Source organism: Chanos chanos, chromosome 12 (assembly GCF_902362185.1).
Source record: "Chanos chanos chromosome 12, fChaCha1.1, whole genome shotgun sequence".
NCBI classification, from domain to species: domain Eukaryota; kingdom Metazoa; phylum Chordata; class Actinopteri; order Gonorynchiformes; family Chanidae; genus Chanos; species Chanos chanos.
Genome location: NC_044506.1, coordinates 18,359,151 through 18,385,885, shown reverse-complemented (window position 1 = coordinate 18,385,885; position 26,735 = coordinate 18,359,151). Strand labels below are relative to the sequence as shown.

The window sequence follows — 26,735 nt, the reverse complement described above, 5'->3', positions numbered from 1 at the left end:
ATGACATATATTTTATTCTATTTATAAATCGGTAACTGAGCAAACAGCATTTAACATGTGCTAAGATGGCTGGAAGTATAAAACTGCACTCCCCTCCCAGACCACAGCACTGCTATCCCCCACTGTGGGGCTGTTTGTGAGGCTGTAAGCTACGCTGTAGTCACCGATGCCCGATTTGTTAAGCCCACCCCAACACCCCCCGATCTCAGTGCCGCCACCTCCACCGCTAGCATCTGTGCCCCTGCTGCTGCTGCTTATCAGGGCTCCAGCCTCTTCCTTCAGGCAGAGCTCACAGCGGTGGGTGCCCTGGAGCCAAAGGGGACATGCCTCTGGGGTCGACTGGGTAGATTCGCTCTTAAATGAAATAAATAAATAAGTAAATAAATAAATACTTTTTTTTTTTTTTTTTCATTTTTTTGTTTGTGTTTACCAGCACTGTTTCATTCCAGGAGAAGAACCTTTACAGATTCGAAAGATAATAAAGAAACGAAGTGAGAAAAAAAAAAAAAAAGTAATACAAAACATATGAACTATTATTATGCATGTATTGAGATACAAACATCACAAAGATTTACGATAAGCACATTTATAGGGACTTTCACTCCATATAGTCCGCACACAGGTGCCATATTCTGTAACATGAACCAACTTGGAGTCCTTACAACCATAGCCTGACATGGCCATACTGGATGGTCAAAGATTTGTCCCGGTGCTTTGAACATATTGGGGGGGGGGGGGGGGGGGGGCATGGCTATGGCCAGGACACCCTCAGCAAATTTAACCATTGGCAAAAATACTTGATAAACATAGTCTTGACCAAATGGAGAAAAATAGAGGAGAGGATTAACTCCAGAAATTAATCTGGAGCACCACGTGGCATGGGCAACTGTAACATCTGTTATGTCGCGCCCTGAAGCAGAGGACCGTGATGCTGTGGTCAAACTTATCCGGTTTGGTTACGGTGAAATAAAGCCAGTGGAGAATGTTGTGCCAGATTAGTTTGATGCTAGAGTTTGACGTTTGATGTGACACTATCCTAACACATGTCACTCCACAGCTCATCACCCAGACTAAGCCTCAGATCCTCCTCTCTCTCTTTTCTCTGGAAGTGTGTGTGTGTGTGTGTGTGTGTCTTGTATTGGGGCCTCATACATTCTTGATACAGTCTTAATTAAAGGTTCTGCTCCGTGGGCTGTCTGTTCAGCAGGGGGATGTGCTAAGCTAGATTTTGCTGACCTGTGGGTGTGACCCGTATAAATATCTCTTTGCACAATTCACTTTTACCTTAATTGAAAGAATAGTACCTACGTTTCAGAATAGACACTTAGGGCAGGATCCACATCTTCAGTTCTGTTTGAACTTTGTATTAAGCATTTTTTAAACTGGTTTCAAAGTGCTACATAGCTCTGGGATCGAACCAGAATGTGTGTGTGTGTGTGTCTGTGTGTGTGTTTTCAGCTATTGCAAACACAAGCTGAAGTACCTCAAACCCAGGTGGGCAGTCAGTGAGAGATCTGTTTGTACCACTATACTGGGTGGGAACACAGCCTAGCAAAGACACAAGAGATTCCAACAGTACACGCTGTGAGCTTGTTGCATCTCTGCATAATCAGTCAGCATTTCATAACTTCTCAAGGCACGCTCAGATGCCAGATCGCTATAACGCTGTTTGTTCCAGTCATGCGTGGTCAAACAGGATTCCACGCAACTCTGACTGTCTTGGCTTGAGTGGTTCTTACTCAGTAATGGTAAGGCAGTTAGCAGAGGGAGAGAGATGACTGATCCCATGGAGGTCTGTAGTGTGTCTAGGGCCTTACCACAGCAATGAGAGGTATTATGCAGTTACGATTACAGTAATAATCATGAGTCCTCTGCACTCGTATCATCCTCATTATTATCATTATCATAATGATAGTCATAGTTGTTTTTTTGACTCTGATTACGCTATTAACCCGTTGCCCTGTGGTTTGTCTACCTATCTCTGGCCCAGTGAGAATCTCAGTTCAACTGTAAATTGATTATTTGCAGCAGAGAATTTATAATAGACACTTGGAAATAAACACTTATTATGCAGTTATTTTGGACAATTTATCACGATACATTTTATGATGAATATACGGCAATATCTATTTGAAGCTTCGTCAGAGTCCTGGTGATTTCTCCACAGCAGTATCAGCATCTGTAGCTGTAATTTCCATCGCCTTTGAGGCTTTCATACACATTTACCAATTTGTGTCAAGTAAAGTCGATATTAGAACTCTCTCAGCTACCCCTCTCCTCGCTTATAGATCCAGAGATTTGATGTGCTCTGTGAGATGGGGATTGTCTGGATGTGTTATTGAGGTCAAACTGAAATTACAGACAATGATCATTTAACATTCTCCACATCATCCCACCTACGCACACAGACCAACTGCCCTGCCTGCCTTTTATCACACTGCATAGCTTTTTCCATCGCAGTAGCAATTAGCACACAGTCGTGAGCCAATGCTATTTCAAAGAAATTTCAACTGAGACGTCACTCTTTCAGACATCAAAGAAACGATCCAATACATCGCCTCTGTTCCAAACAGAAAAGCGTAGTAATATGTCGACCAAAAATATGATTTAAAAAACTGAAAATAAAAGTGCTTTGGCAGCAGAAACAAGTTTGAAAATCTATCCTGCAGGCTGAGGTTCAATTTATATATATATTTATACATTTATTTATTTATTTTGTACACCTAGAATATAGTGAGGGATCATCCAGCAGACAGGGAATGATGTGAACACTGATTTCAAAGACTCTTTCTTTCATCACCAGGGAAGCTAGCTTCACTCTGCACAGAGTCAGCAGTTCTCTCTTTCCCCCTCTGTGTAGTAAATACCTGAGCCTGGAGCTGTTGTTCCTGCACAGTTCAGCATGGCCATTCTGGATTAAGTAACGTGTAGGAGAAACCTTGCCCCCACCCCCCCACCCCCCCCCGCCTCTGTCATTCGTTGTGGTGCTACAGGGCAACAGCACACCTGCAGAGGGATATCTCTCATGCATCATGAGAGTCAGGGATAGGTACAGGGCTGTGTAATGGGAGATTACGACTAAGATGAGGGGAGATGGTGAGAGACATGTAAAGAGTGAAGGTGGAATCAAAAGACCAGCCTTTCATCAGACTACGGATCAGACCTTTTTTTTTATCAAAAAACAAAAAAACCTTCCTCACAGAGAGAGAATGGGAGTTTCACATTCTCACAGAGTCGCTGGATGCAAATGCCTTCTTTATTCCAAAATGTGGTCCAAGTTCTGAGTCAGGAACAGGCAGAGGTCAATACATGTCAAACAGGCTAAAGGCTAAGCAGTAAATCAAAAGCCAGGAAACAGGCTGGCTGATACACAGAAACAGGGAGGCTAACAAGGACCAGGGAGGCTAAACTACAATAGTGCAGCTCAGTACACACAAGTAAAGGACTTCACAAAGCACGGTGAGAAAATCAAGCATATTTATACCGAGAGTTACATGAGTAAATCAATAAGGAACAGGTGTAAATGGTAATTGGACAATAAACCGATTAAACGCTGGCAAATGAGCGGAGTGTTCATAGGCCGGCAGATAAGGAGGTGGAAATGAAGCTATGACAGTGCCTCCCCACTTTGACACACAACACCACCAAGCTGGGGGGAGTACTCAGGAGATACCAAATTGGGAGGACAGGGTGAATCTGGAGGACCAGGCGAATTAGGAGTACCTTGGAAGAACACCAGAAACCCCGGGTTAAGACCAGGAAATACTAGAGACCGCCCAACATTGACTGAAGTGTATCCAGCAGGGACTGGGAACAGACCTGGAGGGACTAAAGACAGGTCTGGAAGCGACAGGGCTTGTGGTGGTAAGCCTGTAGAGTCTGGCAGAGACAGGACTGCTGGTGGCAGGCCTGGAAGTACCGGTGGTGACAGATCTGGCAGTGACTGGCATGGTGGGACTGGAGCTGGCAGGACTGGCAGTAGCGGCTGAAATGGAGCCCCGAGCAGAGCTGCTGACAGCCTGGGTGGAGCTGGTGACAAAACTGGTGGGGCTTGAGACCAGGGCTGGAGACCCTGGTGGAGCAGGAGGTGACCCAGGTGACAGGAATGGAGGCAACCTGGGCAACATGCCTGCAGATGCTTGGAGCCTGGGTGGGAGGGCTGCAGAGACCAGAAACCCCTCAAGAATGGGAACTCATGGGAGAAACAGGAACTATAACCAGTGGATGCGCAGGGGGTACTGTAGGCTCAGTAAATAAAGACAACCTTTGAGACAGTGGAGATTCAGGAGGGACAGAGGACTCAGAAGGGAATAACCACCCAGGAGACCCTTCAAGCTCAGGAGGCAGCCCAGGGGGATCAGGGAGCACCGGAAGCAGAATCGAGAACAGGAAGCAACTTGGAGACAGGAACTGGAACAGGAACCAGGCTGGGGACAGGAACTGACAGCAGCATGATATAGACCTATGAATTTCCTCAAAAGGTTTGAAATTACCCACTGCATCCAGTTATTGGCAACAAAGTCTTCTTTTGCGTAAATACAGAGTTGCTGGATGCAAGTGCAGACTGTCTATATTCAAAAACGCAATCCGACTGCAGAGTCAGAAACAGGCCAGGTTCAATGCACGCTAAACAGGTTACTGAGGGCTATACAATAAATCAAAAGTCAGGAAACAGGCTGTAGTCGATACACAGGACCAGACAAGCTACCAAAAATCAGGGATGCTAAATGGAATAAGGAAGGCAAACTGGAGCAGGTACGCTAAACAGGACCAAGGAAGCCAAACAATTACAGCATTCGCATAATAAACTCAAGTAAGTGAGAGACATCACCAAGCACAAAGAGAAAACGAGGAGTGTTTATACAGAGAATTTGATGAGGAAATGGATGAGGAACAGGTGTAAAAGGTAACTAGACAATAAACTGGTTTAACAGTGGTAAAGAAGCAGCACACTGATAGGCCAGAAGCCTGGGGGGGAAACGGAGAAGTGACAGGGAGAGAGAAAGAGTGAGAGTGAGAGATCATCTGTTGTCATAGGAAGCACAATCAGACTGTGGATAAGACCTTATTAGAGGATTACAGTCACTGGAAACACCAAAGCCAGTAGGTCATGCAGTACTGGGCAGAGGGCCGAAGAACAGGACATATTATACTACACCTGTTCAGACAGGACCACCGCTTTCAGAGCAGATGTGATACCATCTCTCATCTCCTACATTAGACCGCTTTACTACTATAACACCAACAGGTCCCACATTCTCCGTTCTCTCTCTTGTCGCTACCCGGGGAATTTCTTAGAACCTCTGCTGATTAATTTCCATTGTAGATTTTTTTGTGTTGTTGGGTTTTTTTTTTCTTTTTAACGAGGGTGTCAAAGACTATTCAGATGTACTGACAGGAAACAGTGGGCATCATCTCTAAAAAGGAAGCCTTTTGAGGCACCCAAATTGCCAAACCTTTTGGTTTCACGTAAATCTTTGCAAGCTGTCCATAAAAGGAAAGATTTTTTTTTTCGTCTCAGCATGTAATTAACTTGGCTCCCTTTACAAGCACATTTGACTTAATCAGGAACCTTCATACTGTCGCCCATGCCTCCGGGAAGTCATCTCCGTTCATCTCCACATCGCATTTCCTTCTCATTTCTTTGTGTCCTGTTTGCCTGTAATCCTTAATATCCTCACTAATGACAATTGATTTTCCTCATGCACCCATCTTCTGATGGGGCTATGGGGTTATTAAGAAAAAATATACAGTAATGTGAACATTAATTTCCAGCAGGTTACAGGTTCTGTCTCCAAGCTACCAATGATGATTGTTCTTGTAGGCAAAATAAAGTACTGGGGGAAAAAAATAATAAATAAAAAAACTTTCCACATTACTGCTTCTGCTAACCCTGTATAGTCACCCTTACTGTCAGTCATACTAAATCATAATTAACAATGAATTAATAAAGATTTTTTTTTTTTTTAATAACTAGGAGTGCGATGCACCATCTGCCGCTTTGGCTATTTTTGTAATTGCCCACTGATTATACGGGCATCTTTAAACATCTTTTGATTATGACTGACAGCTCAGTAAAGGAGCTGGCAGTGCTGGTGATGGCATCACACAAGCGAAAGTAGAAGTTGGAGAGAGAGTTTGTTACATACTTTTCTTTAACCCTGAACTTTGAGGCCTACACGGCGATGTCATACGCATATCATGAGTCTGTGTCATTGACATTATTATTATTTCAGTTTATGATACCATAAATAAAAGTCACACTATCTGACACACTGTTGGTAGTCCACTGGTCCATGACAAGCTAATACGTAAGTTATCATCATTACATGATACATGATGATGTTGTATTCAAGGTTACAATGCATACAGTAACTTGTGTCCTGATGGTTCTAGATTTCTGCAGAACTGAACAGAACTGTCATAAGCAATTTGTACCATTAATTAATCTGAAGTGAAAACACTGAGGTCAAGGGCTTTTTGTTTTTTGGGTTTTTTTTTTAAACTCTTTGCAACCAAATTTCTTCCACTGCCAGGTGAAATGCTATCCTTTCTCCACAATGTGCAGAATTTGGAGGTGTGAACACCATGCGGCTAAGCATCTCTTCTCATAGATCAACCGAAGAGTATCAAAAAAAGCCCAGTTGTTTGCCTGTAATTGAATCTACAAGTGATAAAGAGCCCCTAACTGATGTTTGAGATGTTTTAAAGACTTTTTTTGTGTGTGTGTGTGTGTGTGTGTTTGCTCAATAATCAATCTCCCTTCTGATGAGGGGTTGTGGTACTTCTGAAACATTCTTTAAAAAGAAAAAAGGAACAAAGTGTCAAAGAGGCTCCTTTATTTTCAGATCAATAATTCTTCCAAGTTCTTGCTCAATAATCCATTAGTCCGTTTCCTGTTTCAGAGATCACTGCCAAGGCCTGTTCATTAAAATGTCTAGACATCCACGTCCTCGTCTTATTGACTGCATCTCTGTCATTTCCAAACCTCTTTAATTGCATGTTGTTTACAGCTAACATGCTTATTTCAGACACTAGGGACAAAGATCTAACTCTATTACTTTGGTACTAGATGAACATTTTTTTCCCCCTATAATCTCATGTTCATTTTTGAATTTTAATAACAGATGTACTTGGCAACTTTCACCAACCATTGAAAAATAATTTAGCTGACCTTTTACTTACCTTTTTTTTCATATTTATCAGAATGCCACTGTTTGTCTAGTGGTGCAGATTCCACTCACAACCATCTACTGGTGCAACATAGCATTCTTAGTTTCAGAAGACTGCAAATTCATCACACTTTTACCATGGAGAACTCAAAAACATTGATGATAGAGTTTATTACAAAATCAAGTGCAGGAGATGCATCTGACGGTTGGAGCCCAGGGCCTGAAGCCTACCCCCAGGCCAAGAGATGACCCAAAGCTGGTTTTGTATGTGCTGAGTAATCCTCAAACCATAGCGCTGAAACATTAGACCAGCCTGTTAGTGGGAGACATTTAAAGAAGATATTATTTAATAGACAATCTTTAATCTGAACGATTAACGTGATTCAGGACACCTTTTGACAGAATGTGTGCTAAGCTCTAAATTAGCGATAGAAGGGATGGATTTCGTCCATGGACATTGTAAAAGCTCCATTTTTAAACTCCATTTCCTCAGTCATAGTTAACTTTACAGTTTCTATATTCTGAGCCAGTTTCTGGGAGTTTCTGAATCATGCCCTAACCCAAGCTCTGAAGAACTAAGGTCTTGAGCTTCCACAGTCACCACTTACAGAATTAATTAAACATGCGCATGTTAATTGCTGCCATTCAGTAAAGATCGTTTGCCCTCAGGGGGCAAAATGAGACGCACGGTTCAATTGAAAATCTTTACTTGTCTGACACCGCCGATTTAGAAAGCTGCATGTTCCAGATTACCCAGATGTTAGAGGAATCGTTTGACCTCCAGAATGCGGGGAAGAATGAAAGAGTGAAAAAAAAAAAGAAAAAAAAAAACTGACAAGCTGATGTAATGACGTACTTAATTGACCCTGTCAAAGTGAAGAGAATCTTAGTGAACTGACAGAGCATTTATGTAAATAAATTCAGAGGATTGGAGGAGCCAAGGTGAGACAGCCAGTCAGCCATTTAGACACTGATTGAGAAAAATAACTGGGTTGTAAACTGAAATTAAGGAATTGAGTGTCCCTCGGGACCCTAGCTTCCATCCGCCAGTCTGGTTATGTGAACTGTGCGTCGGCCAGAGATTTCGGTTGTAATTACGAAGAATCGCTTAAAGACAGAACAAAAGAGAGAAAGGCAAGAATAAGCTGTTAGGTCCTGGAGGCCTGCTATGCATCCCGCTTCGGCTGATGTAATTAGGAAAATGAGAAGGGTTGGGGTTTGGGGAATAACCACTGAACTTTTTAGCATTCAAAGGATCTGGGGAATTGCTGTTCTATATGCCAAATCTTTATAGATGTAAACAGCTTGGACCTTATCCAGGCAGACAAATCTGGCCCACCTCGTTAGTGTAGATCGCACTTATAGACCAGCTTTACTCTAAACTCCTTCCTCTCTCTGTTTTCCCAAAGGCTTCCCATAGGTAACAAGGCCTTCTCATCCTGGCTAAGCTCCTGCCCTCATCTGCTCCCAACAACCTCCACTTTGGCACATACTTTATGTGCTTGCACCTTTAAATGCCTCCTGTTCGGACCGTCTCCTCTTTGCTTGGCACCTGCTGCTAATTCGATGGATTGAGGGGACGACCTTGCGAGAGTGCTTGCGAGAGTGTGGGTTTCTTGGCTAACATACACGCTGTGAAAGAATTGGGGGAGGTATCATTGCTTTGCCATCAATAATAGTTGTGGCAAAGGGTGAGAGTGTCTGAGGGATGTTTTCCTTTAGGAGAGACTTCTTTATTAACTTGACAAGCTTCAGAACACCACGAGTGTGGGTTTTTTAGGGTGCTCTTACTGCTCTCTCCATTTCTCTTCCTACCTCCTCTCTTTCTTGCTTTTCCTTCTTTTTATCGAGGAGCAAGCGCGAGGTTAGGCCGGCGGGAAGCCGCGGCGGGGATCGCGGACGTGCCCTGCGGTCATCGAAGCTGATCTAACTTCTTCGAGTCAAGCCACGTCCTGGAGAACACCGCATGGCCGTTGCGAAGGCCAAAATCGTGTCCGCTCTAAATGAAGAGAACGATGACATTACGCCCCTCTGGCTTCCTGCTGCATTCTTAAAACGGAAAGGAAGTTACACACATATGAAAGAAGTGAGGAGCCTGACTTCCTGGTGATCGACATTCATTGACTCATTCCATGCTTACCCTACAAACAACAGACCTTGTAGCAGCCTGTGTGGCTTCTGAACTCTTCAAGGTGATCAGGTCTACATCTCTTAGATGCCCCCCCCCCCCCCACTCCACCCACTTATTTCTCCCTAGAGCAATAAGCAAGGCTTGTCTTATCTGTGACAGTAAGCTTGCCAGTAGAACGTAATTCCTTAAACTCTCATTGTTCTGTTACCCATACACCTGCTTCCTTTTATTCGTAGATTCATCCTGACTTGTCAGACTTCATTATAGAGGCTATTTGGCAATAATGACATAATTGCCAATCGGAATGATGAGAACCTGTAATGGCACTTTATTTGAGATACATCGTTGGGAAAAACAAAACAAAACATAAATAACCCAAAAATAAGAAATAAATGAAATAAATAAAGAAAGAAAGTGCCACATTAAAAAAAAAAAAATGATAGCAGTGACTTGTGATTAATAATTAAATAGTGCCAGGCTCTCTGTCTGCCTCTGCTGGAGCGGTTTCACACGGATTTGCTCAGTTCAGCTGAAATCAGAGTGTGCAGTGCTGTGGAGCCCCACGCCGAGCTGAGCCACAGGGCTGCGTGTGTTGTCAGCCTGTGTCAGGTTTAACATCTGTCCTAACTCAGGGGAAGGTACGCACTGTGCCTCTCTCTTTCTCTCTCTCTCTCTCTCTCTCTCTCTCTCTCTCTCTCTTTTTCAGTCAGGCAGTCAGTGCTGAACTGTAGTTTCTCTCGCTATCTGTTTTTCCTCTATACCTCTTGTTAGTTTTCTGCACTGTTATGGATACACAGTTCCAAGACCTCCTGCTGGTGCCGTCGAGCACATTCAGAAATCTGTGTGTTTACTTATTTTAGCTCTAGAATGTTCCACCGGCTTTTTGTACTGCTTACAGCTTATTGGGAGTTAGTGTTGTATCACATTCTCAGAGGAGCTTGCTCCCTTTAATGCCGCGAGGAACTCTTATCCCATGAGGAACACGTAAAATGGACTGATTTCAACAATGTTCAAATAACAACTAATTTTCTAACTTGTGAAACTTCTTGCACAGTTTGGTAACTCAAATGCCAATAGATGTTAATACACTCACAGATCTGATTCAGCAGTAGCTCCACTCTTCTCTTGAACTCTCTGGAGTTTTTTTTGGTGTAGAATACTGTTCTCAGCCTCAAAATTTCAGAGTCGCTGTTCGTGACAGTTCTCTCTCTCTGCTGTTGAAGACACTGGAGCTGTAGTTAACAGTGTTAGCTTATGTACATTTATGTAATTTCTGTTTCTGGGCTGTGTTCAGGGCTCTGTCTGTTTGCTTCGGCATACAGGAATGGTTCTGTCTTCATATGTCTCTACATTTCTTCCCATTTATGTTATTTTAACTTCACATTTGTTGTTGTGGTGTTGCTTTCATTCTACTGTAATCAAACCTTATTTATTATAACGCTCTACTGCTGTGTTTCTGGCCTGTGGCGTTAACCACATGTAGACTCATTGTATAAAGTACAGTGCATTTTACAGGATTGTAATTCAGTTAAGTGATTAATTGGACTCTACATTTCCCCAGACTCTAAAGGAAGTATTATTATTTTTTATCATGCTCGGTGTTACGAGACGTCATAGAAACAGAAGAACAATATTTTCAACAGACTGAACTTGAATTGAATTTTAAGTACTCAAAAAAAAAAAAAAAAAAAAGAAATGATTTGAATAAAGTAAAAGAAAACGTATTTATGCACATTTTCAATGTAATTGTGTATTTAGATATTTCCACTTGCGCATTCACCCCTAGATTTTAAAGAGCAAGTCACAGATGCTGGCAGCTTGCTGACGCATGCCGATACAGGTCAAAGACAAGATTAATTAAGCTGAAGTGGTCACTGTGTCGGAGTCTGGTATTGCACAGTAGCCCCGGCCGTAACAAGGGGAAGACTGCAAACCCTCACACCCAGGCAGAATTATTCAAAAGCCAGTAAGTCTGTGGAGTCTTAGCTTAGCGTGCCCAAGCTTTTTCATTAAAAAAATCCAATCTACAGGTAGCATTTGTAAGCTAAGACTGATATCTCCTCTGTGTCCACTGTTCACCTCTTTCTTCCTTTCTGTCTTTCTCTTTCTCTCTCTCTCTCTCTCTCTCTCTCTCTCTCTCTCTCTCTTTCTCTCCCTCCCTCTCTCTCATTTCCTGTCTTTTTCCTCTTGCTCTCTTTCTGTGTTCCTCTCTCTTTCTCTTGCTGTTCAAACTGGCTAGCATTCACACTAGCGTGCTGAGCAGCACTAGCATGGAATCGGAGGGGCTGGAGCTATGCAGTTGCTTTGATTGATGGCTTTGCTTTGTGAGTGACCTTGTGAGTGGTGAAACAGGGTAAAGGATGCATTCATGGCATTGATAATGAAGAGTAGCAGCACTCTCTGCATGGCTGTGAGAGAGAATGGGAGGCCCATTCGTCAGACTCCTCACCAGTCTCTGGGACGTGTTGAGCTGATTTCCCTAGGTAGTAGCCATCTCCTCTTTAAGAAAAACACACAAGCATATACACACAAACTGGCTAGACATGCACACACACACACACACACACACACACACACACACACACACACACACACACAAGCACACAGAAACACACGCATAAAGCTACACACACTGAATAATAACTCATATATAGTAAATTAAGGCATAGACAGTCAAAGGAAGGCACACTAACTCTCTCTCTCTTTCACTCTCTCTCTCTCTCTCTCTCTCTCTCTCTCTCTCACACACACACACACACACACACACACAAACACACACACAGACTGAAATCCAGACTTCTTGGCGGGGTTATACAAGCCTGGGTGCTCTGTCTCATGGGGTAGCTGATGCCCGTCTCCTCAGGTTCCGGCTGACTGCATGACGCCTGACAGAGCCATCCTCCTCCAACACATTTCCCATGCTATGCCTCCCCTAAGCCAAGGAGAACCAGAAACAAGAGATCACAGGCTGCAGGAGGTGCAAACACCGCCCATGTTAGTCTGTGTGCTCCCGCGTGACCGTTTTTTTTTTTTTTTTTTTCAATTTTTTTACCCCAGTAAAATTCTGTGTTGTCACGCTGATGAATAGAAAATATGTCAACATTTATGTTTCATATCTTCAAATTGCACAGATAGCTTGTGTGTTTGGTTGAGTCGCAATCTCTCCTCCACCGTTATAAGCTTACAGATTCAGTGTGTGAAGTCAAACAGTTTTGCAGATAATCTGTAACATTCATGAATTATGTATGGATGTGAATTGTTTGAATTCTCATCCGTGCTAAACGTATGTAATCGATACCACCATAATAAAACAAGCATTGTTTCTATAATGAGAGGACCTGGAGAACAGTGTATTCAGGTGATTGTCTCCTTTTCTCGGTCGGAAGTAAGAGCCATCAGGCTTGTCTGTAAGTAAGATGTACAGTCCTCATATGTTCCACAGACCAACCTGTTTACATTTCTATTATCTTGACAATCCCTCCCTGGCTTTATACAGAGAAGCTGTCCGTCTTTGTTCACCCTCAAACTTGTCAGCATTTACAACATGCTATTCTCCATCGGCGTGACGAATATGTCTTTCTAATAACCGTACATTTCGACAAAAGGGTTTCATGTACGTTCATTGTTATAAACGTGAAAGACACCGTTATGATTCATCGTCTACAAGTTAGCGCTCTTCAAGCCCATAGAACTCCGCCACCTTCACACACTACATAAACCTTTTTTTTTATGATGCCGACGTCTCGTGCCCATGAATTCATATATCTACTTGTTTTATTACACAGTAAGTCTATTGTGCGTGCTCAGGTTAGTGAGGGGAGCCGAGCTTTGGCTTTTGGCATAGACAATAGACAAGAGACCGTGTAGTCTCTGGTTCCTGGGGTTTAAATTGTCTTAATTATCCCGCCTCACACACCTGCAGATTTAAGGAGTAAGAAAAACTCTCTCCTACCTTCCCCTCCATCACTGTGTGTTGTGCCCTGAGTGAATCATACCGGTGTGTGACCATTGCCGGCTTTCTGCATCTTTACAAAATAAACTCTGCAAGGACCAAAAAAAAAAAAACCCTAAATGGTTATAAAAATGACGGCAGCGGTCTCTAATTCTGATTTAAACAACACTCAGCTTGCCAGGGGGTTATCAGGGAGAGAATATACACTGACAGAGACCAAAGAAAGACATTAGTTTTCACTCTATATTCTTTGAGAGCGCTGTCCAATTGGCAATAAAGAGGTGTTTTGAACCTTCCTCTGGAGGTTTCCATAGTGAAATTGTTCACTTGCAATCTTTCAGACCTTGACAAGGAGACTTGGTTTCTCCACGAGGGAGTCCTACCGACTAAATCCCCAGGATATGGGGAACTTATACCCACTGACTGAAGATGAAGTGGTGTCTCTCTCTTCCCCTCTCTCTCTCTCTCTCTCTCTCTCTCTCTCGCTCCTCGCTTACCCCTTTTCCCCTCTCTCTATTCTTTTAAACGTATATATATTTTGAGGCTGAGTCCCCGTTTTATTCCCTTGTTGACATAGCAATTTATCTTCACACCAGCTGAAGCTGTTTGCAAACTTCAGAGCCGAAGAAGAGAAGGAATGGTTTAATCTCTGGGGCTCCAACCAGAGGTCTTCAACTCTGACATCGCCCGCCTCCGTCAGCCACAGCTGGGACCTCTCTCTCCGCAAGCCATGATTGGCCTCCTGCCCCTTGAGTAGTTTCCTGTGGATCTGAATGTCAAAACAAGACCAAGCATTTTCTCCTCACCACAACACAGAATGATTCATTCTTGAAGAGCCACCACTGGGAATGAACATTTGAACATAAAAAAGTCGCATAATATGCTGATTTAACTTGCGTAAGTCAGTGAATTTGCTTTCTGACAAGCCCGTGGCCATTCATTAGTCTTCTGGTGGTCACAGCTGTCAATAACGTTGCACGCTTGGACTTTTGAATGGATGATCTTCTGTCCTAAGGTCTTAAGGTCTAAAACTGCAAGTAGACTCACCACGAGTTTTCCGCTGTCCCTTACTCTTCTCCTTGGGACTTTCTTCAGGGTTCTGCCGTACTTCTAACACAACTTTCATGTTCATAGTGGCTTTGGGTCAACTTTGCAGTAGCGGTGCCAAATTTGCTCAACAGGTAGTCAATTCTGCTTGTGGGCACATCACGCCACGGTAATTACTTGAGCATATAGCCTATTAGTCTTTCCAGGAGCAGGCCATATGAAATGATCCATGCTGTGCGCGTCCTTCTCGGAATATGCTGCCGTATGGGTGAAAGGCATTTGGGGCTTAATGTACTATCCAAATCAAATGGAGTTTCCACTCTTTCAAAGTGGAGCTAAAGTTCCACGGCAGTCCTGCAGTAAAGGACCAGACCCCAGCCCGGCTGAGCCTCCGTGTAGGAGCATTATGCAGGACGCGTTTGGCCTCCAGCTGGTCCTCCGGATGTTTCCACTCCTTCTCCTCCATTAAACATCATCTATGTATTATTGAAGTGGAAGATTTATGAAAATTATATTAGTGCATCTTTATCAGATTATCAGATGGGGGATGATTTTGTGTTAGTTGGAGCAAGGGTTCCTACCATGAGTGAGAGAAATGATAAGATAGGGAGTATGAACTCTAAGATGAATGTTGTGCCTAGAACTTGCTTTATTTTATTATTTTTTTTTTTTAGCAAATAATGCAGAATTAACCGGTTTATTTTTGTTTAATACAGGACATTTTTCATTACAGTGACCACTGAATACAACTTAACAATTCACAACATTTGTCCATGGTTTTGACATTTCTGATTTTCACACATTCTACTGCAAGGTCTCTCAGTGTGCTGAAGCACTCTGCTTTATGATATAACTGTACATATCTGACTTCTAAGAAGAGAGTTTGTGGTGAAGAGAAACTCGATGTTGTGTCTCTGTGCTTCTGTACTTTTGAGGCCTTGTGATTTGGGAGACACTCGGTACAGCTGGTTCGCACAAACAGTGAAAGTGAGAGGATTTTCTTCTGCAAAAGGGAGAGAGAGAGAGAGAAAAGCAAGAGAAGTATCTGCAGCAGCTTAGATAACCTAACAGTCTTTAATCACTTGTCATAGGGCTGAAGAGCATTTGAATGGACTTTTAATAAACTCTCTCTAAAAACATACATACCAAAACCCAAAACCTAAAAAACAAACGTACTGAAGCCAAACCCACTGTCCTAGCGTGGAGATGACGTCTTTCCAGACACACCACATCCCAATGTCAGTTTGCATCACATTTTCAGCTTCTTCCAGTCAGTCTCTGACTGCTTTTGGTTTGTTGCTCAAATTTGCTTTTGGAAAATGATGGACTTTGTTAATTTGATTTGATGTAATTACTACAAATCTCAGTCGACTGACTAGACTCTGAATTTTACGGTTGAGTTTTTCTTTTTCTTTCTCTTTTTTTTTTTTTGTCTTTCTTTGCTGTTCCAGGAGTGTGTGCAGTCCCTCAAAGCAAAGTCCAGGCAGTGTCTAACAAGCGCTGTTGCTGTCTGACTAGGTCAGCAAGGGTCAGAGGAATCGGAGCGTCAGGACACTGGCCTTTCTTTCATAATCCTGATAATTGCTTAGAGAGAGCAGATGTCTCACAACCTCCAGAAATATCTTTCATTGTCTCCTCTATAACAAGACCTGGGCTGCTCGTAGTGTGTGTGTGTGTGTGTGTGTGTGTGTGTGTGTGTGTGTGTGTGTGTGTGTGGATTTGTGTGTGTATACATGTGTATATGCTTGTGTATATGTGTGTGTGCATGCGTGTGTGTGTGTGTGTGTGTGTGTGTGTGTGTGTGTGTGTGCATTTGTGTGATTTTGTTAGCAGATCTTCAATAAGTTTAAAATAGCATGTGCACAAAAAAAAAAATATATATATATACATATATATATATATATATATATATATATATATATATATATTTCACTTTGAAAGAACTAGGTCATTTCACGGTGGAACTTCATATTTTGTTGCCGCTGAGATTGCTATCTTGTTATTTTCAAAAGGAATCAAAACAAAATTTATTGCCAAGCATATTAGAGATGGATTCCAATTTTAGCATTGCTTATACTGAGGATTGCTGTCTGTCATGTGTTGGCTGTAGTCCTGATGATTACATACAATGGCACTGAAGCTGAACTGGGTGACACTGAACCTTCTTATCTATTTCACTACCAGTTTCTAACACCCCAGTGACACTGCAAATGTTAAGAAAACATTAAACAGCTTGGAAATAATATACCTGTGAAATAAGACATTGAATAAAAATGAAATCATATCGTGAAATCAGATGCATCCATGTACTTATATTGATCCATCTGTTCAGGCCGAAACTAAAGGAACACCCACACATCTTCTCCACTCGCCATATGAAAACTGTCTTTTGCTCCGCAAACGCTGCAGAGAGACATTAAACATTATACTTGGATGTTTTCATCCAACCGGTTTTATGTGGAAATGATATCCAAAAGGTTCACAGCAAGAACAGCGGCAACGGTGGAGGGGGATGATGAATCATGGTGAAACTTTTATAAAGTTTATGCACCATGACTTCCACACATTTAGGGCTGTTCTACTTTGATAAGAAATAGATGGAAAATGAACTGCTGGTTATTCGTGAAAATAATTACATCTTAATTATTCATTATCATATTTAGTGTAATATTTGATGTCATGCAGTTGTAATATACAATGAATTTTACCATTTCTGATTATTTTAAAATGACCTCAGAAATTATGTTATTTTATAAAAAAAAGAATTTTCTGTAACACTTTGCAGAAATGGAGAGCTATATAAAATCCTTAAAAGCTTCAAGCATGACTGTAATGCCACGGGTTCCTGACCTATGTCTTGGGGAATTCTCAGGTCGCTCCCTCCCTGGTCAAATGCCAAAGTATCATGGCTTGACAGCTGCTATTGCAGCTGCTTAATTGGACACAGAATCTTAAACTGGAAACAGACAATGGTCTGTCATGCTTTTGAAATCTCAAAGTCCTAATGCACATCAGAGTCTTGTTTACTAAGTTAATTAGCGGCATTCTGTGCAAACACACGATATTTCAGCTGTTAACTTCGGCAGCATTAACTAAAGTGGTCACCTTTTTGGAGAGAGATTTATGAGAGACTCGAAGCAATTTGGCATTTCCAATAGGGTATAAAATGGAAAAAGTGTTATCTCAGATAATAAATTGTCTTAAGTTTCTTAATTATACCTACGTGGACTGCAGAGACGAAAAAGAAAACAAGATAAAAAGCTTCCCGCAATTAGTCTGAGGGACAAGAGGAGGCAAGGCGTCTTTTCTTAGCCTGATCAAAAAAGCAGCGAGGACCCTCTGTGAGGCGAATCAAAGAGAGTGGCAGAGCGACTGAGGCAGATGCCAAGATGGGAGACCATTAGCGTTCAACCCTGTCACTGCGCTGTCAGGACCCGGTATCGCAGCGCTTCCATAGCAACGTGAGACGGGTTTTACTCGTCCTTCCTCAACAGGTCGATATGCAAATGAGCTGCACGATGATCTTTCGGGTCCCGTCGATGACATCAAGGAGCAAAGAGGTCAAAATGTCGTCATAGTTTATGACTACCAATGCGAAACCCTGCGCTACTGAGGAGCTAGGTGAATGGAAACATAAGGGGGATGGGGAGAAAAAAGGGGAAGGAAAGAAAGTAATCACGGCCTTCTTATCCTCTCTTTCATCTTTTGTCCAGGGTTACAAAAAAGGCAGCCTTACCTTTGGTCTTCTGATCTCAGCAGGCTAATGATCAAAGTAGGTTAAAGCTTTGGTTCACTGGAGAGGGACACAAAAACGGAAGAGTGATGCAGGCCATGTACCCAATAATCCAGCACAATCTTACACGGGTCCACACACACACACACACATACACACAGAGACAGAAACAGCTGTCATTTCCTGTTGTTGCGCTTTCTAGAAGATAACTTTTGACACTGTGCAGTGTCTCTGGCATTTTCTATCAATGGAACTTTGATGTGTAGGAGCGTTGTATCCTGATAGTGCACTGGGGGGAAATTTGTTCTTAATGAGGTCATTTCAGAACAACATTCCAAAACAAAGCTAGGGGTGGCTGAAGATGATCAATTGTTTGGTGTTTGCCACTGGGAGCAGAAAGTGTGGATTGGCCCCCTTTTGTGTCGTGCATTATCCATAGCTACTGATATGAATCATCTTATGGTTCTCATCTCCAAAATACCAATTTCTCAACATGGGCCCAATCTCTCTCTCTCTCTCTCTCTCTCTCTCTCTAGCTCAAACTGCAAGTGCCTCCTTCATTTTTTTCTCCTTTCCAATCTCCCAGTTTGCAGTGTCATCCGTCACAACAATGAAGTATGATTGAAAGTGTGCCTGGAAGGCCTCTTTTTCGTGTTTGCACTGCTTACTTTTCATTTTTTTTCCCCTCCCTCTCTTCTCTGTCCCTGCCTGGTAAGGAGCTGAGCTTATAATTGCTTATCTAGGGACAAACATTGAAAAAAAAAATGTCAGTTAGAGGGAATAGCTCAGCCAGACGGGGGAATGTCAGAGAAATGCGTATCTTTTCAGGCCGGCAATATAGTTATAAATGTGTTAATGAAAAGAGGGAATGGCCCCTATTATGTGTTTTCTCTGGCAGCAGATGCGCAATTTGGCCCACTGGTTATGTTTATGCCACTTGTCTGAACTCTGGTGCACTGGTGGGTAAGGGGTTTTAGGTGAAAGTGCTGTGCTCTGAGAGTGTGTGAGGACGAGACCAGAATTAAGGTAAGTCCACTACAGAAGTACAGTTCATGCATGGGACAGCAGTTGAAGCAAGGTCACTGCCAAATGTAATAATGCCCCCACCTCCCCATTTCATCAGGGTCTAAGGTCAGCCCTCATTAAAACCAAATTTGGGAGCTTTACAGAGGTACTGGAAAGATTTTTCTGACTTTTATGTAAATTAAGTCTATTCTGATATGCAACTTGAGCGAAAATGAACGTTATATTTACCAATTTCTGTTGTCATTTTAATAAGTTCTTTTGACATGTTTCTTTTCTGGAGCATACCTTGTTAACTGCGCATAAAATACCTTTCAACTTGTTGTTAATCTAAGTAATGGCGTTGCATAGTTAGATATGGAGTTTAATTTTGCTTTGATGGTGGAACGGCTCATGTTAGCAACTGTTGCTATCCATTTCAGCTTTCCAAATGGTGCAGCAACAAGCCAATCAGAGTGCTATCATAAGGTCAATTGTTGGATTATTGTCCATGATTGGGTAGCACAGGTTACATTAAGAGCAGAATAGTGTTCAGTAATTATCTTGCTCATTATCATTTTATGTTAAAAGCAAAACAGTGTTAAAAGATTATCGTTCTATTAACAGAAAGCTGAAAATTGGGTAGGGCCGAAGATCAGCTGCATCTCCACTCCAGCACTAATCAACATCGATTTCTCTCAATTTCACTACCTGACAGTTCAGCCTTAAATAACATGAGAACGAGTCTGGGATCCTGACCTCCTCCATCATTTCATGTTCTTATATTGTACCTGAGCACGCCTTGAAGGGTCCAGAAGTTCAGTGGTCTTTTGCCACTGTCCTGAGATATGTGGTTCTTGTCGTTGCACTGGTCCTTTAAGGGTTGAGTGTGGTTGGTGTTTGGACTTTTTTTTCGCTTTCTTTCTTTCTTTCTTTCTTTCTTTCTTTCTTTCTTTCTTCTTCTTCTTTCTTTCGTTCTTTCTTTCTTTCTTTTGCTGTGAATGTTGTGTAGCACTTGACTGTGGTGGAGTCCTATTTGTCAGAGTGAAACGGAAAATCGCCCTGAGCATGGGGAGAGACTCTTGTTAGTCTTAAATCACCAGCGTAACGAGGGAAGACAGCTGTTCCAGGAAATTGATGTGTGTGGACATTCATATAAGGGGGTAATTATAAAACATCAGATGTTAGAGCCACTGCTTTGGTTCCCAGTTTTATTTATTTATTTACTTAGTTGTTTATTTGTTTGTTTAGTTATTTATTTTTGGTTTAGTGCTTTGTCTCAGTCGGTTGAACTCAGTCTTGGGCGTCCTTCAGGTTTAATAGAAGTCCATACAAATATCTGTTCCCTTCCGGCCAGCCCTTTGCTTTGTACATGTTTGGTTTGTCTCACGTTTGTTTTCACAGTCTTTTGGCTCATTAAATATTGATGAGATAAAACAGTAAAATGCTCAGAGTAAACATATAAGGTCGTGACCATATCTCTGTGAATTTACTGCACTGAAAAGTCCATTTGAACCAAGGAGAGGTTTACCGCATCCTCCAGCACATTTACATTTACATACGTGTATTCAGAGGAATAATGTCCTCTTATACCCACAACGTGAAGCTTAAATATGTATGCATACATATACATTCACACACATACACATTAGTAAACAAACATTGGTATGGAAAAGAGATACAGTGCGTGCATTTCAGTCAGTTTCCCAAGCCAAGTGTGCAATGCACCAAGAAACAGAGAGATAGCCAGAAATCTTGTTTTTGATTACCATAGCTTTTTGGTAAAGCATGCAACTGATAAATAAACCCAGAAATACCTGAAAAAAAAAATCCCACTATTTCCAGTTAAACACGTGTTCGACATCTGACGTATGAAATTTTCTTGGATCCTGAGGACAGACCACTTCCTGTCATTGCGTTTGACCACATCTTGGGCTTTACCAAACATGACTCTAAAGTCCGCGGAGGGCTTTCGAACTCAATCGATGGACCCCGTATTAGCCAGTGCTCTGGATGGAACATTGAAGAAATGCCCTGTCACCAAAAGAAGAGTCTTGGCAATGATACGCCTCCAATCTCATTGCCCCATCCAAGTCTGCGTCGAAGGAGATGGATGGCCAGTCTAAACGAGGTTCTGTAGATAAGCATGCTATTGAGGGTGGTGGGGAATGGGGGGGGGGGGCAATTCCAGCACTACGAACGCAGCATCTCCCTTCCAACGCCTGTCAGCCGGTGACGTTCTCCTGCAGCTCAGGTAGAGACTCTTGTGGTTGTGGTATGAAAAAGAGGAGAGCTTCGTCATCCAAGAACACACTTCAGAAAACTTTTGAAATTTTGCAGAACAAGCAAACTGCATCTCTGATTTCCCCTACGCTGAAATTTCGGAACATTTTTCCCCGTGTGTCCATGCGGCTGATTTTTTTTTTTTTTTTTTTTTTTTTGGTGCTTTTTCAATCTTTTTATATTTTTTTTCTTGTTTTCAGATCTAAATGAAAAGCAGAATTCTTAAAAAAAAAAAAAAAAAAAAGTGTTAGCTTCGCATCACTCCTCTCAGAGGGGGCATCTTTATGTTCGAATCTTGATTTCTCTTTGTCAAATTTTCAAAAAAAAAAAAAAAAAAAAAAAACTGTCAGGGTTTTAATCTTAAGTAAACTTTGTGCCAGAGGCATGTCATGCATGAACAGTACTGCCATAACAGATAAATCACTCTCACCTCAACTCCGTCTGCCTCTGGCTGAGGTGCCTCTGTGCAGTGCCCAGACCTCTTTAATTTTACATTTGCAGATATGGACGTAGCATGAGGGGGTGTCCAAAAAAAGCTGACAGGTACTGACTTCTCTGAAGTTTTTTCCCCCTTTCAGTTGTAATACCTCATGAACTTTTACAAAAAAAAAAAAAAAAGAAGAAGAAGAAGAAGAAATCAAAAACGTGCAGTGCATCGGCAGCTTTGACATTCTTCACTGACATTCTGTCCATTTCTTCTCTATATCACGGACAAATCCATACCTGAGGTTTTTAAGTGATTCCCGGTCATTTCACATGCTTCAGACATCCTAACCGATTTCACTTGATTCATGCTTTTTTTTTTGGCTCTTACCTAGCCAACGTAGCTGTGTGATAGTGAGAGGCCACTCGTTAGGAAAAGTGCTAATTAAATGAACGCGGTCAAATGAAACCTCCTCAGATACATCAAATATATATTTGAAAAAGATCCTTTCTTTATCACCCCTTTACAGCCATGGTGGATCTGTGACTTATTCACAAATGTCAATTCAAAATAAGTGGCTCAAGATACCAGCTCATTATTCAACGGCAACAGCATGCTGTTTTATTCGGATCAGTCGAAATATTACTGAAGGAGAGATTTGTCCAGTTTTTTAAGCCATTTCAAAGTCCCTGGCTAATCGGCCTCTAATGGTGACTCTTTAAATAGGTACAAGAGTGATCTTTCTTCTGGGGTTCTCTTTGGGGTGCCGTGGAGAAGGGATTGTGAGGGGCATTAGCGAGCTTAGATGTTATCTCTCTGTTATTCACTATCTCACACTGCTCCTCGGTACAGAGGATCTCAGACCATGGGAGAAGGCCAGGAGCTCTCCAGAGCACGACTCGATGTCTCACCGGCTTAGCAAGGGAGATTACGATGAAGATCTGTAACCTTTACCAAATCATGCTTGAAGACTCAACGTGAGGAGCCTCATGTAAACTATGAATGAAAGTTCATTGCTGAAGTCTTCTTCTTGTTCCTACTCAACTACCACATCTGGTTCAGTTATACAGAAATCCCTACGTATGGTTATTTGGACTTAGATTTTGAAGCTGTGGACAGAGCAAATTGGAAGTGTCGCATTTGGTATGAGGCTCCAACACATTTTTTTTCCAAGAGATGTCATGGTACACTATGATTACCTGACGTAGTTGGTGAGAATAAGTGTGAAGACAACACTTCATCATGTGATTGTTTGTTGCGGTCGCAATTTTTTTTTTTGATTATGTGACCAGAATCAATATGATGTACGTGTGTGTGTGTGTGTGTGTGTGTGTGTTTTTGGTCAGCAAATATTGTAATACTGAGGAAATAAAGCTTAGCCACACACTTTAACATGGCCAAAAGCATTTTTCTGAATACTTCATCGGTAGCAGTATCTGGTCTTGTCCTTTTCCTTGATGTGCTGGAACTTTCATTTTCATTTTATTGGTGTTCCCCTCAGGCTCAATGACAAATGTGAGTGATTCATCAAAGCTGTAAACGACACAATTGACAGGCTTCAAGTGTTTCAAAGACCTGTTGTGCTGACTCGGGATTATCACCTTTATCCTTTATGTTTAATCATTCTGATGTGCTACTTTCCCATATCTGACACATAAGAGCTGATGGATGACATATCCCTCATTTCCTGTGTCCTGTGGCTAAAACGAATAATTGAGATGTTTTAGGTGTGTCCAGCTTAAATTAAATTGAGCTCTTTGAAACTAGATATATTTAAAATTCAGTGGTACGAGGCAACTCAGTCGATTTTTTTTTTCTTTTTTTTTTTTTTTTTTGGAGACAACATGGCATGATATTTTAACATTGTATTATTGATTACTTTAGCACAGAACAGAGTTCAGTCAAATACATATCTTGAACTTTTTTTTTTTTTTTTTAGAAGAATTTAAAGTGCAGAAGCACAGCACTGTTTGTGCAGCTTGAGTAACTTTACTTTGGACGTTTCCAAACACTTTCTTTTGACGCTGTTGACGTTTCACTTTTACCCACTGGCTCGTGTGGTGACAGCTGGCGTAACCCCTCAGAATAAGCCAACCCAAACCTCCATGGCTTTACTCGATGATTAGGGTCTAGGTAGAAGCAGCGTCTCTCTGTAAGTGGTACAAAAAATATAAAAATTTATTTGAATCAAGGGCCACACAAAGCTATGTGGCTTTAATGAATCAAACTGTTTTATCACTCTGAAATACTGCTGTCATTTCGACCTGCTCTAGTAAACTTAAATCTGTACAGCCAAACAGTTTTCTAGTTCTTTAGAAATGAGTGACTCAACTAAATTATAATAATAATAATAATAATAATAATAATAATAATAATAATAATAATAACAATAATAATTAACAAGCTTCATTCTGTTTTGTTCCAGTCTGTCATGACTCTAGCTTTCAGTGAAATGACTGACTGCTTTGCACTGAAAACTTAAAATTTGATTAAGAGCTGATAAAACTCGAGATGTCTAATACCTCAACGTCACAGTTTGACCTCGGTCTCAAATTTTTCCCCGGTGTCTGGCCATCCTTTTGCAGTACCTACTGTAAAGTAATTAGGAACATTAAATGAGTCGAGCTGGCAGACAGATACCTGGTGTTGTTATCAGTTATGGTGTAGTGCATAAGAGCCGTGACAGACAACTGTGAGGCTTTGTTCGGAGTTCACCCTTGGCTGCTCTCTGCTATGGAGTTGGCGATGTTCACCAACTCATTATACATCTTCATTATCGAGTACATCGACATAGTCAAGATGCTGAGAGAGAAACAGGCAATTATGTATCCAGTGAGACACCTGACAGCATCTTATATCGGTTTAACACATACAACTCAGAAAACATACCATTGCGAACAGCATGCATTATTATTGTCGAAAGAAGCTCTTTGGATAATGGCTGGGTACGGAAATAGTTCACATCAGCAAAATTAATGCTGAAACATTGTCTACACTGCTTACATTGAGGAACGATCAAAAAATGCTAAAACATAAAAAATCTGAGCCCCCTCCCCCCTTAAGTAAATCCAAAGGGCAAGTCTGGTTAGTTGAGTAACACCATTCCATTGAAAAACTCTTTGATTAACAAAGGTGTTTTTGACAGCTTGCGCTTGCATTTTACACATGCGGTTGAGAATGCTCCTGGCGGAGTAATTATTAATTATCTCTACGTTACGCATGTAATAGAAACATCCATCTCCCTGATCATAACTGACCTTCTGCGGCACCTTTGAACCGATATTCAATGCACAGACAGGTTTTATAATTGCCTGGGTATCTGAGAGGGTCTCCTGTGGAGAGGTTTTGGTCTTACATGTTTCAGATGACTGCTCGGGTTCACCGTGATCAATGAAAGGATCAATGACGGCAAGAACGCCCCAGCAGAAAAAAAAAAATAATAAAAAAATTTCCATCAGCTTCTACTGTTTCACAATCAAAGGCCTAACGTTGTTTAACGCCAGGCGTTACGGAATAGCAAGTTGAGTTCTTCGGATTTCTCTGAAGCAAGCCAGTAGGGCTGTATTGATTAAAAAATGCGAATGATCTGGTCAATATAAAAAATTTAAACATGATTGTTTTAAGACATTCCCCACTGAATTACACATCGGTATGGTTTCCACCACTTCACTGGTGCTGTATACTTTGATCCACTCAAAACGTCAGGTGTGCTATCCATCCAATATTTCACTGGACATGAGATGAAAGTGGGACTGTCCTACTTTCAGTGGAAGGATCGACCAGTTTGATCTCTGCTAGGTGTACCATCCATCCATCCATCCCTCCTTTTCTCATCACCAATCGGAAATGGCTAGCAAACAGACCTTGTCTGCTGATTAGTCCGACTGGCTGCTTTCATCTGTCTTACATGGATAACTTGGATCAGTAGCTGTTAAATCGGAGAGCTTTTTGACCGAGGTCCAGAGTCTGGCCGGGTCACTCCAAATGTGCGTCAGCAGAACGGCCAGTACCTTAATTACCTTTGTTACCATTGTTTGTTGACTTCCCAGGAATAAAGGGGCCCGATAAGAGGACCGGTTTACAGCCTATAAACACCCACATAAAAAGCTTAAATTGGCTGTATTGTTGAAGCAGAATGTTTGAAATATTTGTGTTAGACAGGCAAGCCAGGCTAGCATGCCAGGGCTTTAACCATGGCCTTGAGTTAGGTAACATGGCTGCCACCCAAGCTTGTGGGTTACAGCTGACATAATGAGAGGGATGTGTTACTGGAGGACAGAGGATAGTCAGTCTCTCTCTCTCTCCTTTCTCTCTCTCTCTCTCTCTCGCTCTCTTTCTCTCTTTTCTTCTCTCTCACTCTCTGACGCACATACATACACACACTGCACCATATCACACACATTCATTTTCTCATATTGACTTTCTCACTCACCCACAAATGCAGGTACACTTTATACTCTTTGCTCCACACACACACACACACACACACAATCTCTCCCTCACACGCTCACACACACACACACACACACACACCCACACACACATTTGCTCCCTCTCTCTGAGTGTTTCTGTACTCTTGGTATGCAGCAGAGGCCTGGTCTTAGACTATGATTTCTTGTGACGGCATGAGTTGTATCCTCACCTCTATAGTATTACTACCATATGTAACAGAGCTAGTACCGCACTGACTCCAGTCCCGTGGAAATAATGCACTGAGTCATGACAACTTGAAAATGAAGCCTGCATCTATAACATAAGGCAAACTATATCAGTATGCAATATGACATCCTGTCTTTTTACTGAAGAACACTATGATTTCATTCCAGATAATCATTGACTGGTACACTTTGAAGAAAACAACTGAACTCCTCACAAGTTATGACAGATTTGTCAAGGTTATTGGACACAAAGAACTAATGTCAGAAGATGAACTGTAGTACAACAAATTCTTTATAACAAGTATCAAGTAGGAGCCCAGTTACTTTCAGTAA

The 26,735-nt window shown here is 41.8% G+C and overlaps 1 protein-coding gene across 1 annotated transcript in view; it reads left to right on the top strand.

Annotated features, from left to right (window-relative positions):
• csmd3b (CUB and Sushi multiple domains 3b) overlaps positions 1 to 26,735 on the top strand; it is a 346,791-nt gene that overhangs the window by 84,198 nt on the left and 235,858 nt on the right.